A 17,163-nucleotide genomic window follows, 5' to 3' on the forward strand; every position below is an offset into this window, starting at 1 on the left:
TTTCTCTCTTTGAATCTTCAAGTGGCCAGCAAGATCCCTTGGGAGGAAAGAGACAGCATTCATTGAAAAGCAAAGGAGGAAAATTATTACAGAGAGATAGCACAGCAAGATCCCAGGTTTCCCCCTCTCTCTGTGACACAGACAATTTCCCAGCGACATCCAAACACAAACATATCGGGTGATGAGCTGAGTTTTCATTCCAAAGCTTTGGAGAAACTTTGAGATACCAGGTTACCTGATTAAAACACTCACTGCTTGCAATGACGGCATTGGGGCAGCTGGTGCACAGCAAGATCCCACATGCAACAATGCAGCAGCAGCTAATTACTCTGACCATTTTCCCCCTCTGTGATGCTGCTTCAGTTTAATTATTTCCTGTCACCCCAGAATCAAACATTGCAGAATTTCACAATCTCAACACACCTCTCCCTCTCTCTCCCCTTCTGTTTCCCCTGCTCTCTCAATTTTTCAAATCTCTCTCTCACTCTCTTTCTCTCACTGTTGTATTTTCTCACCCTACCCTCTCTGTAACCAATATTACTCTGACATTATGACAAGTCTTTAGAGAGTGTCACATCATTTGGGTTTTAATTCCCCCTCTCAGATCCTGGGGATGGACATAGAGTCAAAGAGATGTACAGAACGGAAACAGACCCTTCGGTCCAACCCGTCCATACCGACCAGATATCCCAACCCAATCTAGTCCCACCTGCCATCACCCGGCCCATATCCCTTCAAACCCTTCCTATTCATATACCCATCCAAATGCCTTTTCAATGTTGCAATTGTACCAGCCTCCACCACATCCTCTGGCAGCTCATTCCATACACGTACCACCCTCTGCGTGAAAATGTTGCCCCTTAGGTCTCTTTTATATCTTTCCCCTCTCACCCTAAACCTATGCCCTCTAGTTTTGGACTCCCCGACCCCAGGGACAATACTATGTCTATTTATCCTATCCATGCTCCTCATAATTTTGTAAACCTCTATAAGGTCATCCCTCAGCCTCCGATGCTCCAGGGAAAACAGCCCCAGCCTGTTCAGCCTCTCCCTGTAGCTCAAATCCTCCAACCCTGGCAACATCCTTGTAAATCTTTCAACCCTTTCAAGTTTCACAACATCTTTCCGATTGGAAGGAGACCAGAACTGCACGCAATATTCCAACAGTGGCCTAACCAATGTCCTGTACAGCTGCAACATGACCTCCCAACTCCTGTACTCAATACTCTGACCAATAAAGGAAAGCATACCAAACACCTTCTTCACTATTCTACCTACCTGCGACTTCACTTTCAAGGAGGTATGCACCTGGACTCCAAGGTCTCTTTGTTCAGCAACACTCCCTAGGACCTTACCATTAAGTGTATAAGTCCTGCTAAGATTTGCTTTCCCAAAATGTAGCGCCTCACATTTATCTGAATTAAACTCCATCTGCCACTTCTCAGCCCAGTGGCCCATCTGGTCCAGATCCTGTTGTAATCTGAGGTAACCCTGTTCACTGTTCACTACACCTCCAATTTTGGTGTCATCTGCAAACCTACTAACTGTACCTCTTATGCTCGCATCCAAATCATTTATGTAAATGACATACTTTAACACCAGGCTTCAAACCTGCTTTAAAAATGACAGGGCCGCAATCTGACAGTAGCCAGTTAACCGGATGCCCCTAAAACCCGGGAACCCCAGAGGAGATTAAAACTCGGGGTAAATAAACACACAATCCATGTCGGCCCCCACGGGGTGCAGCCTGTCAACCAGGCCTCAGGCCTCAGAACCACGTCTCCCTCTGGAGCTTGGCCAAGGCTTCCCTCGGCCTGAACATTTTGGATCTTCACGTTGCAGCTTTCCCAACAAAAGTTCATTGGGATAAAAGAAGGAAAAGATTACTTGAAAGGGAATGTGAGAGCATTTTGAAGGCAAGTTACACAGCAAGATCCCAGTTTTAAAATCACCCCCGTCCATCCCCAATGTATTAATGTATCTAACATAGTCAGCAGTTAGGATGGAACATGGTGTGGGAGCAGATCTTCCCAGGGATTGGAGGAGGATAGTGAGGGAAAGGCATCAGATTCTAACACTCTGCAGTGACCTGGGATCAATTGTCTTTTACTGAAAACAGTTCCCAACTTGTATGTGCCTGGAGCTCCCTCCAGTCTGAAAGTCTCATTCATCTCTATCATGTCTCCTGTCTCTGAGCCAATGGTATATTCATTCCCAGGATAGGGACAACATGGGGCTAGATACAGAGTAAATCTCCCTCCACACTGTCTGCATCGAATACTCCCAGCACATGTGCAGCATGGGGTTAGATACAGAGTATAGATCCCTCTGCACTGTTCCTATCAAACACACACAGGATCGGGACAGCATGGGGTGAGATACAAAGTTAGGCAGCATTGTAGACAGTGCAGATGGTACCTTAACATTACAAAGGGATATCGATAGATTGGGTGAATGGGCAAAGCTGTGTTAGATGGAGTTCAGTGTCAGCAAGTGTGTGGGTATCAGGTTGGAGTACAGAGAGGGAGCACAAAGGAGGTTTACAAGAATGATCCTGGAGCTCAGGGATTACATTCTGAGGGGAGACTGGACAAATGAGGCCGTTTTCCTCCAGAATTGAGAAAGCTAAGGGGTGATCTGATCAAAGCCTTCAAGGAATAAACAGAATGAGACAGGATCAATCAAGATCAACGATTCCCACAGGTTGGAGATTCTAGACCAAGAGGGAACAGAGTCTGAGAATGAGGGCCCAGAGTGTTCAGGAGAGATGGTAGGAAGCACTTTAACACACACAGGGTGGGAGAGGTTTGGGACTCTCTTCCACAAACAGCAGTGGATGCTGGATCAGTCGTTCAGGTTAAATCAGAGAGAGATACATGTTTATTCAGTGAAGATATTGAGGGATATGGGCCAAAGGAAGGAATGTGGAGTTAGGCCACAGATTAGTCATGATCCCATTGAATGATGGAACAGGCTCGAGGGGCTGAATGGCCTCCTCCTGTTCCTATGTTCCAAAATAACGATCCTCCTGCACTTTCCCTATCAACCCCTCCCAGGGCAGGGACAGGATGGGGTTGGATACACAGTAAAGCTCCCTTTTCTGTATCACCATCAACCCTTCCCAGGGTAGGGTCGGAACAGGGTTAGATACAGAGTAAAGCTCCCCCTACACTGTCCCCATCAACCCATCCCAGGATTGTTTAATGGAGCTTTAATATTTGAAAATGCTTCTATTATTCTGTCATTCACTGTCCCTCAGTAACTGTGTGCGCGTTCGTGCGTGCATAAGTGAGAGACTGAGAGAGAGAAACGGAGACAGAGACCAGGGCCCTGCATTACTGGGTCAGGTAGTGTTGTGGAGAAACTATAGAGAACCACCAGGAGACGCAGAGAGTTCTTCAAGAAATAAGTCTTTTATTTGCAAACAAAAAACCGTGACACTGAGAAAGCAGATTCTCGAATGCCCCCGAACCTCAGGGTCCGTGGATTTTTATATAATTTTTGATCATGTTTCTGTGAGCTTGTCAGCATGACCAACTATCTTAATCAAAGTATCTCACTCCAGCTCCACAATAAACCAGTGATGTTAGTTCCCATTACCTCTTTAGTTGTACATTCTACTTGATGTTATTCGAATGTCATGATTAGATATTTATTGCGAACTCTGCTGCAGTGATCTTCCATTGCAGACTAACCTGTCATGATAGATATTTAGCTATTCCATCTATTACAATAGTCTCCTGTCTCAAGCTGACTCGACTAACTATTAGTTAGATATTTTAATGTCATATCCCAAATATTTCCGGTCCCAATCCTGTCATAATAACACTTACCAGAGAAACTTGCTTTATTACTAGTGTTATCTCATCTGGCCATAGTGACCCTTCAGCCTTAACCTTACTCTGCTGATGGGTGTCAGAATGTTCCACTATGGTTATCCCATCCTGCCCCTGCATTCCACAGATCACAGATTCCCAGTGGTCTTCATGCTTTAACCCTTCCTATGCTTTCATGGTCTTTATTTTCCATTGACCTCACTCCAACAACAATACATTTTATTAGTTAAACAGGATGGAAGACAGCATCAATTCTCAGGAAGTGTTTTACTGTTTCTGTTTTTGTTAAAACACTTGGGCGGTGTGCTGGCTCAGTCAGGAGACTGTCTGTGTGGTGTTTGCACATTCACCCTGTGTCTGCGTGGGTTTCCTCCGGGTGCTCCGGTTTCCTCCCACAGTCCAAAGATGTGTAGGTCAGGTGGATTGGTCATGCTCAATTGCCCGTAGTGTTCGGTACATTAGTCAGAGGGAAATTGGCCTGGGTGGGTTACTCTCCGGAGGGTCGGTGTGGATTGTTTCCACACTGTCGGGAATCTAATCTATTTATGACATAACATCATACATAGTAATCTGAGATTGACCAGGTTCTGAATTTATTGTTACAATGGTTAAAGACTGTCACCTATATGCCCATCTCTCGTCAACTGGTGTGTTGAATTTCCCTCATGTTTTGCTCGATATACCAAGTGGGAAGTTGCTCAGTGACATCTTAATTAGGTTACTCCGAAGTCCAAGCCCTCAAACAATAAAGTGCTCCTTTGAGATTAAATTTAAAGGTGTTTCTCTGCAAATGGCCAGACTCAAAATGATCACAGCAGATTCAGCCTTCACTTCACAGCAAAGTATCATCTTCCTTTAAATGGGAATATACATCATCTTAAAAGCTAAGGAAATAATTGTGACTTTAAATAAATACTTCCAGTAACTAACATAATCCAATAAATATTGCATACCTTTTGATATTTTTTACTGGAACTGTTAAACTCAGACTATTATAAAGTTGTTTAAAACATAAGGAACTACAACTACATTAACATTGAAATGACTAATGTGGACTATTAGACCACTCACAAAATTCTTAAGCAGGCAGCCCAGAGCATAACATTGCAGTTTGTTTCGATAAGTGTACAGTGAAAATTACCTGGAATAAAATAGCTCGGTTGCTGACTAGATTTTAAACAGGCACAATCATTACTCACAAAATTACACAAAGAACAAAGAACCCCTACAGAACCCCACCTATCCAGCTCGACGTAATTATGCTGTTCCGAGTACATCAGTTCCAATGTTAAACACCAGTATCAATGCTTCAAGTTGAAGTTGGAGGGCAGAAAAGAGAGTTTCTACACAACTCCCTGTTGAACTTTGCAAACCTGTTCAGCTTAGCTCAGCTAAAGAGCTGACCACTGCCCTTTGATTATGTCGGTGAGTTGTCAAGCACGATCACTTTGGCCTGAAGGCTCATCTGTTTACATGTAAACAAAAGGCCTCTTCAAATCCTTTTTATCTCTGTACCACACCAGACTGATCGGAACCTGCACCCCCCCCACCTCCACCTCCAACAAAAAATCAAGGACAGAGTCTCCTTGAGCCAAGGAACAGCTTTCAGATAAAAATGGACGAGTTTTGTGACACTAAAGAAAGTCCACATTTTTGTTTCAAATGCAATCCCACTGTCTCTGATTACAGATAGTAGCTTTAATTTGGACCCTTGCCAAGTCTAACCTCAATCCTCCAATGTGTAGTCAGCAAACAATCAAACTGCAAGGTCTTGCTTCTTTCAGCAGAAGGACTGCAGTAGTTATTGGGGAGACAGACAGAGGAAGCCGAATCCAGACTGATTAATTCACCAGACTTGGTGCAGTTAATATACTGGTGCAATTATTTTCTGCTCACAACATTTAAAATTCAGTCCTCAGTTATAACTATGTGATCTTTGTTCAGTCTCATTCAACGATGCATGGTTCATCGCAGCTTCTCCCAAGAATTGGGATACAATGTCAGGACAATAAACTTTCCCAAAGTTATTAAGTTTCGAGGGAATGCAGTGAATTGTCACTTTGTTTCAGCACCTGTCAACACAAGTTGTCACCTGCTCCTTTTTCAAATGCACACACTTTTGTTCCACACACAAATCTCTTCACATCACCAAAATCATTTTTCTTGTTTCATATTATCTATTTTTTAAAAATATTACACATTCTGGACAAGATGGATTTTGGCCTGCATTGATGCAGCAATATTCTATAATTTAAAACCAGCTTTCAGGGGAATATCAATAATGGTTTGAACTCACACCAAGCATAGCACAATAGTGTCTGCTGTTCAAATTTTTTTTAAAATCCTGCGCTAACATGCCTCAGCAATGTGTAACTTTTCCACTGTCTTGTGGACTCTAGTGAGACCGTCAATCAAGGAGTATACAGTGGGATTTAGGTAAAGTATTGTTACTTCTGCAATCATAATTACTTGAGCAAGGTAAATACACTCACACCAGTGGAGAATTGTTTCAACCAAGAGCTGAGTTCACAAGAATGAAAACTATGTGAAGGAAATATATAATTGTTTTTGTATTATCTCAGATGTGCATACAAGAATGAAACATGCCTGTAAACAATGGTAGATGTTATAGACAAATAGATAAGGTGCTGTGAGGGTGGAGGTTAAGCCAGATATGCCTGTACAAACAGTAGTTCGAAGCATCTGTTTCCCACTTCTGTAAAAACAAAAACAAACCCCAATTATAGGGTCATAGAGCTCAATATGGATGAGGAATGGGAGGGAATGTTACAAGGGAAACAGATGGCAGTGAAGGAGGATATACCTAACAATGGGCCGCAGCAGGATGTGGTGAAATAGCCAAGCAAGACTTCTACTTTGTTATGTACAAGGCTGGATACGGCAAGAGATAAACAACAGTAATGGGCACCGGGTTGGGAGGAGTGAATCCTATATAAGATATGGACTTGCTAAACTCTGGGTGCCTTACGGCAGGCACCACGCTTGCAAGTGTATCATAAACAATACTGATTGCTTCAGGTCTTGTCTCTGACTGAAATTATTGAAGTGCATGAGCTTTGTTTCTCAAAACTGGGGGTTCATCCGGGATATTCTTCCATTGCTGGGGGGAGTGGCTGGCCCTGGACACTGGGAAGACATGTCCCGTTCCCGATTGAGGAGCGGTCTCGTGTCCCAGTTTGGTCCGCTCCCTTGGGTGACTGGTATGAATCCCACAAGAGAGACATCTGAATCAGACAGTGAACGGAGGTCGATAGAAAATACAGCAGAAAGGGGCAAGGCAACTCTGTGCACAGACCAAGGTAAGAAACCTGACTTTTAAGTATTGCCTTGGTGGCTGAGAAAAGGGGTATTTAATCGCTGAGGGACTGGCGAGGGTCCTGAGAAATGGAGGGTAGGCAGAGTAAGTCAAACTGTGACAAAGTAAAGGAAGAAAAAGTCCCTGCTAACATTCCTCCAGAAAGTCCGTTGGGGAGGATGTTGCGGGAATGGACAAGTAAGACTTGTACAAGGGAAAAAGATAACTTGTACAAGGGAAAAAGATAAAAAGAAAATGATGAAATATTGTTGTTTATTATGGACCAAAGAACCAATCCTTCGTCCGGCTGTCTTCTGACCAAAGTATGGTTCGGACGAGGATTGGGCATATCAGTATTTAGATTTGTATGTGAATGAAAAACAACCTTTTAGTCAAGAGGAGGCGGACTATGCGTCTTGTTGGAAGGGCAGTTTGGGAATGATGGTAGTAAAGACAAAGGATTCCCCCTCTGCCCCACCCAGTCTCTGGGATCCTCTTGGCTGCTTCCCCCCGCTCCCCCCCCCCCCCGTACCATAAAATCAGATTAGGTGGAAATGGAGGAGGAGGAGGAGAGACAGATAGACGGGGACAGGGAACGGATGACCCACAAGAGGAGGAAGAAGGGACGGTGGATGGGGATGTTTTTGTCCCAGACCCTCAATCCTCATTGAAAGAAAAGGAAGATAAAGTAGATGTTGAGGAGGCTCCGGAGTATCTAAACGAAAGCCTAGGGGAGGAAAACAAAAAAAGGGGAAGAACGTAAAGAGTTATCCCCTTCGGGAGGTACCAGTAGGGGACAAAGAGATTGGGTTTGTAAGTGCCCCCCTCACAAGTGGGGAGGTCAGAACATTTAAAAAGGAGATGAAGGTCCTGGTTGAGGATCCGGTAGGGTTGTCTGAACAAATTGATCAATTCTTGGGGCCCAGTCTGTACACATGGACTGAGTTAATGTCTATTTTGAATATCCTATTTACTGGGAAAGAAAGGGGACTTATTCGAGGAGCATCCATTAAAATATGGGACAGGGAATATCCCACTGGGGATGGGGATGCTGGACAGGGAGAGGTGAAGTTTCCCCTCAGAGACCCCCAGTGGGAAAACCAAAACCCGGATCATAGAGAAACAATGAGGGAATTGAAAGACCTGATTCTAAAAGGAATAAGAGAGGCAGTTCCAAAGTCACAGAATTTGACTAAAGCCTTTGAAGTTAGACAGGAGAAAGATGAGACTCCCTCAGCTTTCTTGAAAAGATTATGAGACTCAATGCGGAAATATTCTGGAATGAACCCTGAGGGCCCAGTGGCACAGGGTCTTTTGAAAGTACATTTTGTGACAAAGGCATGGCCAGACATACAGAGAAAGATACAGAAGATAGAAGGGTGGAGTGAAAAACCATTAGATGAATTATTAAGAGAGGCACAGAAAGTGTTTGTAAAGAGAGAGGATGAGAGACAGAAACAGAAGGTGAAAATGATGGGAGCTACGGTTGGTGAGGTAGTTAAGAAACGAATGGAACCAATAGTGAGCAACTGGAGGGTGGGTGGCAGCAGGTAGGACAGAGAGGGAGAGGGAGAGGGAGAGGGAGAGGGGGAGAGGGAGAGGGAGAGGGAGAGGACGAGGGGGAGAGGGAGAGGGAGAGGACGAGGGGGAGAGGGAGAGGGAGAGGACAAGGGGGAGAGGGAGAGGACAAGGGGGAGAGGGAGAGGACAAGGGGGAGAGGGAGAGGGAGAGGACAAGGGGGAGAGGGAGAGGGAGAGGACAAGGGGGAGAGGGAGAGGGGGAGAGGGAGAGGGAGAGGACAAGGGGGAGAGGGAGAGGACAAGGGGGAGAGGGAGAGGACAAGGGGGAGAGGACAAGGGGGAGAGGACAAGGGGGAGAGGACAAAGGGGAGAGGGGGAGAGGACAAGGGGGAGAGGACAAGGGGGAGGGGGAGAGGGAGAGGACAAGGGGGAGGGGGAGAGGGAGAGGACAAGGGGGAGAGGGAGAGGGAGAGGACAAGGGGGAGAGGGAGAGGGAGAGGACAAGGGGGAGAGGGAGAGGGAGAGGACAAGGGGGAGAGGGAGAGGACAAGGGGGAGAGGGAGAGGACAAGGGGGAGAGGGAGAGGACAAGGGGGAGAGGGAGAGGGAGAGGACAAGGGGGAGAGGGAGAGGGAGAGGGGGAGAGGGAGAGGGGGAGAGGGAGAGGACAAGGGGGAGAGGGAGAGGGAGAGGACAAGGGGGAGAGGGATAGGGAGAGGGAGAGGACAAGGGGGAGAGGGAGAGGACAAGGGGGAGAGGGAGAGGGAGAGGACAAGGGGGAGAGGGAGAGGGAGAGGACAAGGGGGAGAGGGAGAGGGAGAGGACAAGGGGGAGAGGGAGAGGGAGAGGACAAGGGGGAGAGGGAGAGGGAGAGGACAAGAGGGAGAGGGAGAGGACAAGGACAAGGGGGAGAGGGAGAGGACAAGGGGGAGAGGGAGAGGACAAGGGGGAGAGGGAGAGGACAAGGGGGAGAGGGAGAGGGGGAGAGGGAGAGGGAGAGGACAAGGGGGAGAGAGAGAGGGAGAGGACAAGGGGGAGAGGACAAGGGGGAGAGGGAGAGGACAAGGGGGAGAGGGAGAGGACAAGGGCGAGAGGGAGAGGACAAGGGCGAGAGGGAGAGGACAAGGGCGAGAGGGAGAGGACAAGGGCGAGAGGGAGAGGACAAGGGGGAGAGGGAGAGGACAAGAGGGAGAGGGAGAGGACAAGAGGGAGAGGGAGAGGACAAGGGGGAGAGGGAGAGGGAGAGGACAAGGGTGAGAGGGAGAGGGAGAGGACAAGGGGGAGAGGGAGAGGGAGAGGACAAGGGGGAGAGGGAGAGGACAAGAGGGAGAGGGAGAGGACAAGAGGGAGAGGGAGAGGACAAGGGGGAGAGGGAGAGGGAGAGGGAGAGGACAAGAGGGACAGGGAGAGGACAAGAGGGAGAGGGAGAGGACAAGGGGGAGAGGGAGAGGGAGAGGACAAGGGGGAGAGGGAGAGGACAAGGGGGAGAGGGAGAGGGCAAGGGGGAGAGGGAGAGGACAAGGGGGAGAGGGAGAGGGAGAGGACAAGGGGGAGAGGGAGAGGGAGAGGACAAGGGGGAGAGGTAGAGGGAGAGGACAAGGGGGAGAGGGAGAGGACAAGGGGGAGATGGAGAGGACAAGAGGGAGAGGGAGAGGACAAGAGGGAGAGGGAGAGGACAAGGGGGAGAGGGAGAGGGAGAGGACAAGGGGGAGAGGGAGAGGACAAGGGGGAGAGGGAGAGGGAGAGGACAAGGGGGAGAGGGAGAGGACAAGGGGGATAGGGAGAGGGAGAGGACAAGGGGGAGAGGGAGAGGACAAGGGGGATAGGGAGAGGGAGAGGACAAGGGGGAGAGGGAGAGGACAAGGGGGAGAGGGAGAGGACAAGGGGGAGAGGGAGAGGGAGAGGACAAGGGGGAGAGGGAGAGGGAGAGGACAAGGGGGAGAGGGAGAGGACAAGGGGGATAGGGAGAGGGAGAGGACAAGGGGGAGAGGGAGAGGACAAGGGGGAGAGGGAGAGGACAAGGGGGAGAGGGAGAGGGGGAGAGGGAGAGGGAGAGGACAAGGGGGAGAGAGAGAGGGAGAGGACAAGGGGGAGAGGACAAGGGGGAGAGGGAGAGGACAAGGGGGAGAGGGAGAGGACAAGGGGGAGAGGGAGAGGACAAGGGGGAGAGGGAGAGGACAAGAGGGAGAGGGAGATGACAAGAGGGAGAGGGAGAGGACAAGGGGGAGAGGGAGAGGACAAGGGGGAGAGGGAGAGGGAGCGGACAAGGGTGAGAGGGAGAGGGAGAGGACAAGGGGGAGAGGGAGAGGGAGAGGACAAGGGGGAGAGGGAGAGGACAAGAGGGAGAGGGAGAGGACAAGAGGGAGAGGGAGAGGACAAGGGGGAGAGGGAGAGGGAGAGGACAAGAGGGACAGGGAGAGGACAAGAGGGAGAGGGAGAGGACAAGGGGGAGAGGGAGAGGGAGAGGACAAGGGGGAGAGGGAGAGGACAAGGGGGAGAGGGAGAGGACAAGGGGGAGAGGGAGAGGGCAAGGGGGAGAGGGAGAGGACAAGGGGGAGAGGGAGAGGGAGAGGACAAGGGGGAGAGGGAGAGGGAGAGGACAAGCGGGAGAGGGAGAGGGAGAGGACAAGGGGGAGAGGGAGAGGGAGAGGACAAGGGGGAGAGGTAGAGGGAGAGGACAAGGGGGAGAGGGAGAGGACAAGAGGGAGAGGGAGAGGACAAGAGGGAGAGGGAGAGGGAGAGGACAAGGGGGAGAGGGAGAGGGAGAGGACAAGGGGGAGAGGGAGAGGACAAGGGGGAGAGGGAGAGGGAGAGGACAAGGGGGAGAGGGAGAGGACAAGGGGGATAGGGAGAGGGAGAGGACAAGGGGGAGAGGGAGAGGACAAGGGGGAGAGGGAGAGGACAAGGGGGATAGGGAGAGGGAGAGGACAAGGGGGAGAGGGAGAGGACAAGGGGGAGAGGGAGAGGACAAGGGGGAGAGGGAGAGGGAGAGGACAAGGGGGAGAGGGAGAGGACAAGGGGGAGAGGGAGAGGGAGAGGACAAGGGGGAGAGGGAGAGGACAAGGGGGATAGGGAGAGGGAGAGGACAAGGGGGAGAGGGAGAGGACAAGGGGGAGAGGGAGAGGACAAGAGGGAGAGGGAGAGGACAAGGGGGAGAGGGAGAGAGAGAGGACAAGAGGGAGAGGGAGAGGGAGAGGACAAGAGGGAGAGGGAGAGGGAGAGGACAAGAGGGAGAGGGAGAGGGAGAGGACAAGAGGGAGAGGGAGAGGACAAGGGGGAGAGGGAGAGGGAGAGGACAAGGGGGAGAGGGAGAGGGAGAGGACAAGGGGGAGAGGGAGAGGACAAGGGGGAGAGGGAGAGGACAAGAGGGAGAGGGAGAGGACAAGGGGGAGAGGGAGAGGGAGAGGACAAGGGGGAGAGGGAGAGGACAAGGGGGAGAGGGAGAGGGAGAGGACAAGGGGGAGAGGGAGAGGACAAGGGGGAGAGGGAGAGGACAAGGGGGAGAGGGAGAGGACAAGGGGGAGAGGGAGAGGACAAGGGGGAGAGGGAGAGGACAAGGGGGAGAGGGAGAGGGAGAGGACAAGGGGGAGAGGGAGAGGACAAGGGGGAGAGGGAGAGGGAGAGGACAAGGGGGAGAGGGAGAGGGAGAGGACAAGGGGGAGAGGGAGAGGGAGAGGACAAGGGGGAGAGGGAGAGGACAAGGGGGAGAGGGAGAGGGAGAGGACAAGGGGGAGAGGGAGAGGACAAGGGGGAGAGGGAGAGGACAAGGGGGAGAGGGAGAGGACAAGGGGGAGAGGGAGAGGACAAGGGGGAGAGGGAGAGGGAGAGGACAAGGGGGAGAGGGAGAGGACAAGGGGGAGAGGGAGAGGGAGAGGACAAGGGGGAGAGGGAGAGGGAGAGGACAAGGGGGAGAGGGAGAGGGAGAGGACAAGAGGGAGAGGGAGAGGACAAGAGGGAGAGGGAGAGGACAAGGGGGAGAGGGAGATGGAGAGGGAGAGGACAAGGGGGAGAGGGAGAGGACAAGGGGGAGCATTTGATGGAGGGTTCGAGCGACAGGGACAGAGATGGAGGTCTCCACAGGCAGGATGCTATTATTGTGGAAAGATAATATTCACAAATGGTTTAGTGTGATAGATTTCAAGGATGCCTTTTGGGCTTGTCTCTTGGCGGAGGAAAGGAGGAATTTGTTTACCTTTGAGTGGGAAGATCCCAAGACAGGACGGAAACAGCAATACCGGTGGGCTGTGCACCCCCAGGAGTTTACGGTCTCCCTGAGTTTATTGAGCTGGCTGTTAGAACAAATATTAGAGAAATTTAGCAGCCCCAAGGGGACTACCCTGTTGCAGGATGTAGACGACCTCTTAGTAACAGGAAAACGAAGAGAAAGAGTAGTAGAAGCCACTAACAAATTATTGAATTTCCTGGGTCAGCAGGGACTGAGGATATCTAAGAACAAACTACAATATGTGGAGTGAGAAGTGAAATACTTGGGACATTTAGTTAGTGAGGGAAAGCGAAAGATAAGCCCGGAAGAGATAGAGGGAATAGTGGGGATGCCACTGCCCAGGACTTAACGGGAGTTACGTACATTTTTGGGTCTAACGGGATATTGCAGATTGTGGATTGATTCCTATGGACAGAAGACTAAGAAATTATATCTCAAACTATTAGAGGGGGAACCAAAATGTCTAAGTTGGGATGATCGGGAAAAAGAACGAGTTGAGGAACTCAAAAGAGATCTGATCCATGCCCCCGAGTCAGCCTTACCTTCTCTAGATAAACCTTTCCACCTCTTTGTTACCGTAGATAAGGGAGCGGCTCTGGGAGTATTGACCCAGAGGTGGGGTGGAATGAGACAACCAGGAGCATATCTTTCGAAGCTATTGGATCCAGTATCCCGGGGGTGACCTGAGTGTGTGCAGGCTGTCGCTGCCACTGCACTGTTGGTGGAGGAAAGCAGGAAGCTTACATTTGGGGGAGCCCTAATAGTAAGCACCCCACACCAAGTGAGAACGATCATAAACCAAAAAGCTGGGCGATGGTTGGCAGACTCGCGGATTCTGAAATATGAGGCAATATTAATAGAAAAGGATGATCTAGTGTTGGTCACGGACAATTCTTTAAATCCAGCTGCCTTTCTTTGGAAAGGGGAAGGAGAATCTCCTTAGAATCCAGGGCACGACTGCCTTGACATTATAGAATACCAAACTAAGGTCCGCATGGACCTGAGAGATATTCCACTTCATGCAGGAGCCCCACAATTTATAGACAGATCATCCCGGGTGACTGAAGGGAAAAGACATAATGGGTATGCAGTCGAAGATGGGATGGAAGGTAGTGTGGTGGAGACAGGAAGGTTGCCAAATGGGTGGTCAGCTCAGACCTGCGAACTCTATGCATTGGAAAGAGCCCTTAGGGCGTTAGAAAATAAAGAGGGAACAGTATACACTGACTCTAAATATGTATTTGGTGTTGGCACGTTCGGAAAGATATGGCAGGAAAGAGGACTGATCAATACCCGGGGGAAAGAATTAGTACACGAAGAGTTGATTAAACGGGTCTTGGAGTCCCTATTACTCCCCCGAGAAATAGCAGTAGTGCATGTAAATGCTCATCAGAAAGGAAATGAACCTGAAGTTAGGGGGAATAGATTAGCCGATGAAGTGGCTAAGGAAGCAGCCCTGAACCCACAAGAAGTGGTGATCCATTCCCTAATACCTACTGTCCCAGGTCCTAGGGAAGCTCCTATATTTACTGAAAGAGAGGAAAATAATTGAGAGATTTAGGGGCTGTAAAAACAGCAGATGGGCATTGGAGGTTACCTGATGGAAGGGAAATGTTAAACAAAATGATGATGGGAGAGATTATGGCTGTCCTACATCAAGGCAGGCATTGGGGAGTACAAGCAATGTGTGATTTAGTTCTTAGGGAATATGGATGTAAAGGAATGTATACAATTGTTAAACAAATATGTGAGGGATGTATAATATGCAGAAAGGTAAATAAGAAAGTCTTGAGAAAACAGACCCCAGGAGGAAGAGACCCAGGATTGAGATCCTTCCAGAGTATACAAGTAGATTATACTGAACTACCCAGAGTAGGGAGACTAAAGTATATGTTGGTTATAGTAGATCATCTATCTGGTTGGGTTGAAGCATACTCCCGAGCTACTGCCACTGCGAGTGGGGTGTCTAAAACAATATTAGAGAACATAATTCCCCGATATGGGCTAGTGAACCATATAGATTCTGACCAAGGAACTTATTTTACCTCTAAAGTGTCACAGGGGTAATGAAAGGGTTGGGAATTTCCTGGGAGTTCCATACTCAATGGCACCCGCCATCATCAGGAAGGGTTGAGAGAATGAACCAAACACTCAAATGACAGCTCGCTAAACTGATAATAGAAACCAGACTCCCTTGGATCAAATGTTTACCTATAGCTCTCTTGTGAGTACGAACAGCCCCAAGGAAAGATTTGGGACTATCCCCCTATGAAATCTTATTTGGATTACCTTATCTGGGAACAAATGGGGAATTGCCACTTCCCGAAACTAAAGACTTGTTCTTAAAGAAGTATATACTGGGTTTGTCCTCCTCTTTGTCTTTCCTCAGGGAACAGGGTTTATTGGCACAGACTCCACCCCTTGAATTCACCGTTCATCCCATCCGGCCGGGAGATTGGGTCTCAGTAAAATCATGGACAGAGACTAAATTACAGCCGGACTGGGAAGGGCCGTACCAGGCTCTTTTGACGACCGAAACGTTAATAAGGATAGTGGGGGAAAGGCTGGACTCACTACACTCGGATCAAAGGGACAGTGGAATCTCCAGTTGGGGAAGAAGTCTGGACAGTCGGATCAACGGAAGACCCGCTGAAACTCAGACTAAAGAGACTTTGAGTAACTGATTATACAGTGGTGATGCGAGCGCGGGATTATTTCTGTAAGATTGTATATTAAGTCGTTTTGTGCTTCGCCATCATGTTTAGAATGCTGGAGATGCTTAGAGTTATGATGCTAGCTCTCTTCGTATTGGGATTTTGTCAAATATCATTTTCATATGTGTTATTAACAGTTCCTCAGTCTGATAATCCACAAGTAATAGACGCTGATGCATGCAGCTTAAATTGTGGGGATGTAGATAATCAGAGACAGTACCACAGCTCAGAGATACATCTTAAGTTCTATGGGGATGGCCTTGGGGATGGTACTTGGTATAGTGGTCTCGTCACAGTACACCGGGCCCCCTTCCGATCAGCTCGCGATTGTCCCGATAAAAAGTGTAACCCAATATACTTAACGATGAAGAAAACCACATGGCACAGAGCAATTCTGGGGGTGGGGGGGGTAGGGGGGGGCACCTATGAGAGACAATTAAATGAAACATTTGGGATAGAAATGAAAGCAAATGGGAAGGATTTCTTGGGCTGTTGTTTTCGAATTAGCGTAGGACAGGGAAAACGGGCAGAACTACTGCGTCACCCCTCCCAATGACCCTAAAGTAGTAAAAATTACACAGGAAAAGGACTTAAAACAGACCATCAAAGTAGAAACTGGAAATGGTGATGCAAACGCCTGGGTTAAATGGGTAAAGTATACTGTAAAAAGTCTGAACAAGACCAATTGCTCTGCATGTGCCTCCGGTCGGCCAGTGGCCCAGGTGGTTCCCTTTCCGCTCGGGTGGAAGGGAGACAGGAAGGGCATGAAATGTATGATAGCCCTGTACCAGGATGAGACTGCATGGAATGATAGGAATTGTACCTCCCTATCTCTGATGTTCCCTCCCTTGGAGAAGAAAGACTCAAAACCCCCACCCCCCCCACGTTTCCAGCCACAGTCAGAAATCACACATGGTGTGTGTGTAGACGAGGTACAAATCGGTCTGGAGACTTGGGGGGAGCTGAAATTATGTACAGAGATTAAGGATGTTACTGAAACGGAGAAGGGAGGGAACTACTCAGCACTGAAGGTTCCCCGAGTGGATCTGTGGTGGGACTGTGGAGGCAAAATAGAGAGACCCACCCTCCCTCTGGATTGGAGAGGGATATGTGGAATTGTACAGTTGGCAATTCCATTTACCCTGGCATTTGAGAAGGAAAAGCTAGTAGGGAAAAAGAGAAGGGGTAAGAGATCACTATTAGACACTTCTTTCAATGACAGGATTTATCTCGATTCTGTAGGAGTCCCTGGGGCGGGGGGGTACCTGATGAATTCAAGGCTCGTAACCAGATTGCAGCAGGCTTTGAGTCAGCTCTCTTCTGGTGGGTAACAATTAATAAAAATATAGATTGGATAAATTACATTTTCTATAATCAACAGTGATTTATAAATTATACAAGAGATGTGGTTAAAGGAATATCAGACCAGCTTGATGTGACAAGTGGGATGGCTTGGGAAAATAGAATGGCCCTTGAGATGATTCTAGCGGGAAAAGGGGGTGTGTGTGTGATGTTAGGAGGAATCTGGTGCACCTTTATTCCTAATAACACTG

At 48.9% G+C, this 17,163-nt stretch overlaps 1 long non-coding RNA gene across 1 annotated transcript in view; it reads left to right on the forward strand.

Moving 5' to 3' along the window:
- LOC140483506 (uncharacterized) overlaps positions 1–15,541 on the forward strand; it is a 28,528-nt gene extending 12,987 nt beyond the window's left edge. Inside the window, exon 3 of the long non-coding RNA XR_011961998.1 lies at positions 15,286–15,541. This is a non-coding gene — a long non-coding RNA (uncharacterized lncRNA). The remainder of the gene's footprint in view (positions 1–15,285) is intronic.
- Positions 15,542–17,163: the final 1,622 nt, after the last annotated feature.

Source organism: Chiloscyllium punctatum, chromosome 12, assembly GCF_047496795.1.
Source record: "Chiloscyllium punctatum isolate Juve2018m chromosome 12, sChiPun1.3, whole genome shotgun sequence".
Classification (NCBI taxonomy): Eukaryota; Metazoa; Chordata; class Chondrichthyes; order Orectolobiformes; family Hemiscylliidae; genus Chiloscyllium; species Chiloscyllium punctatum.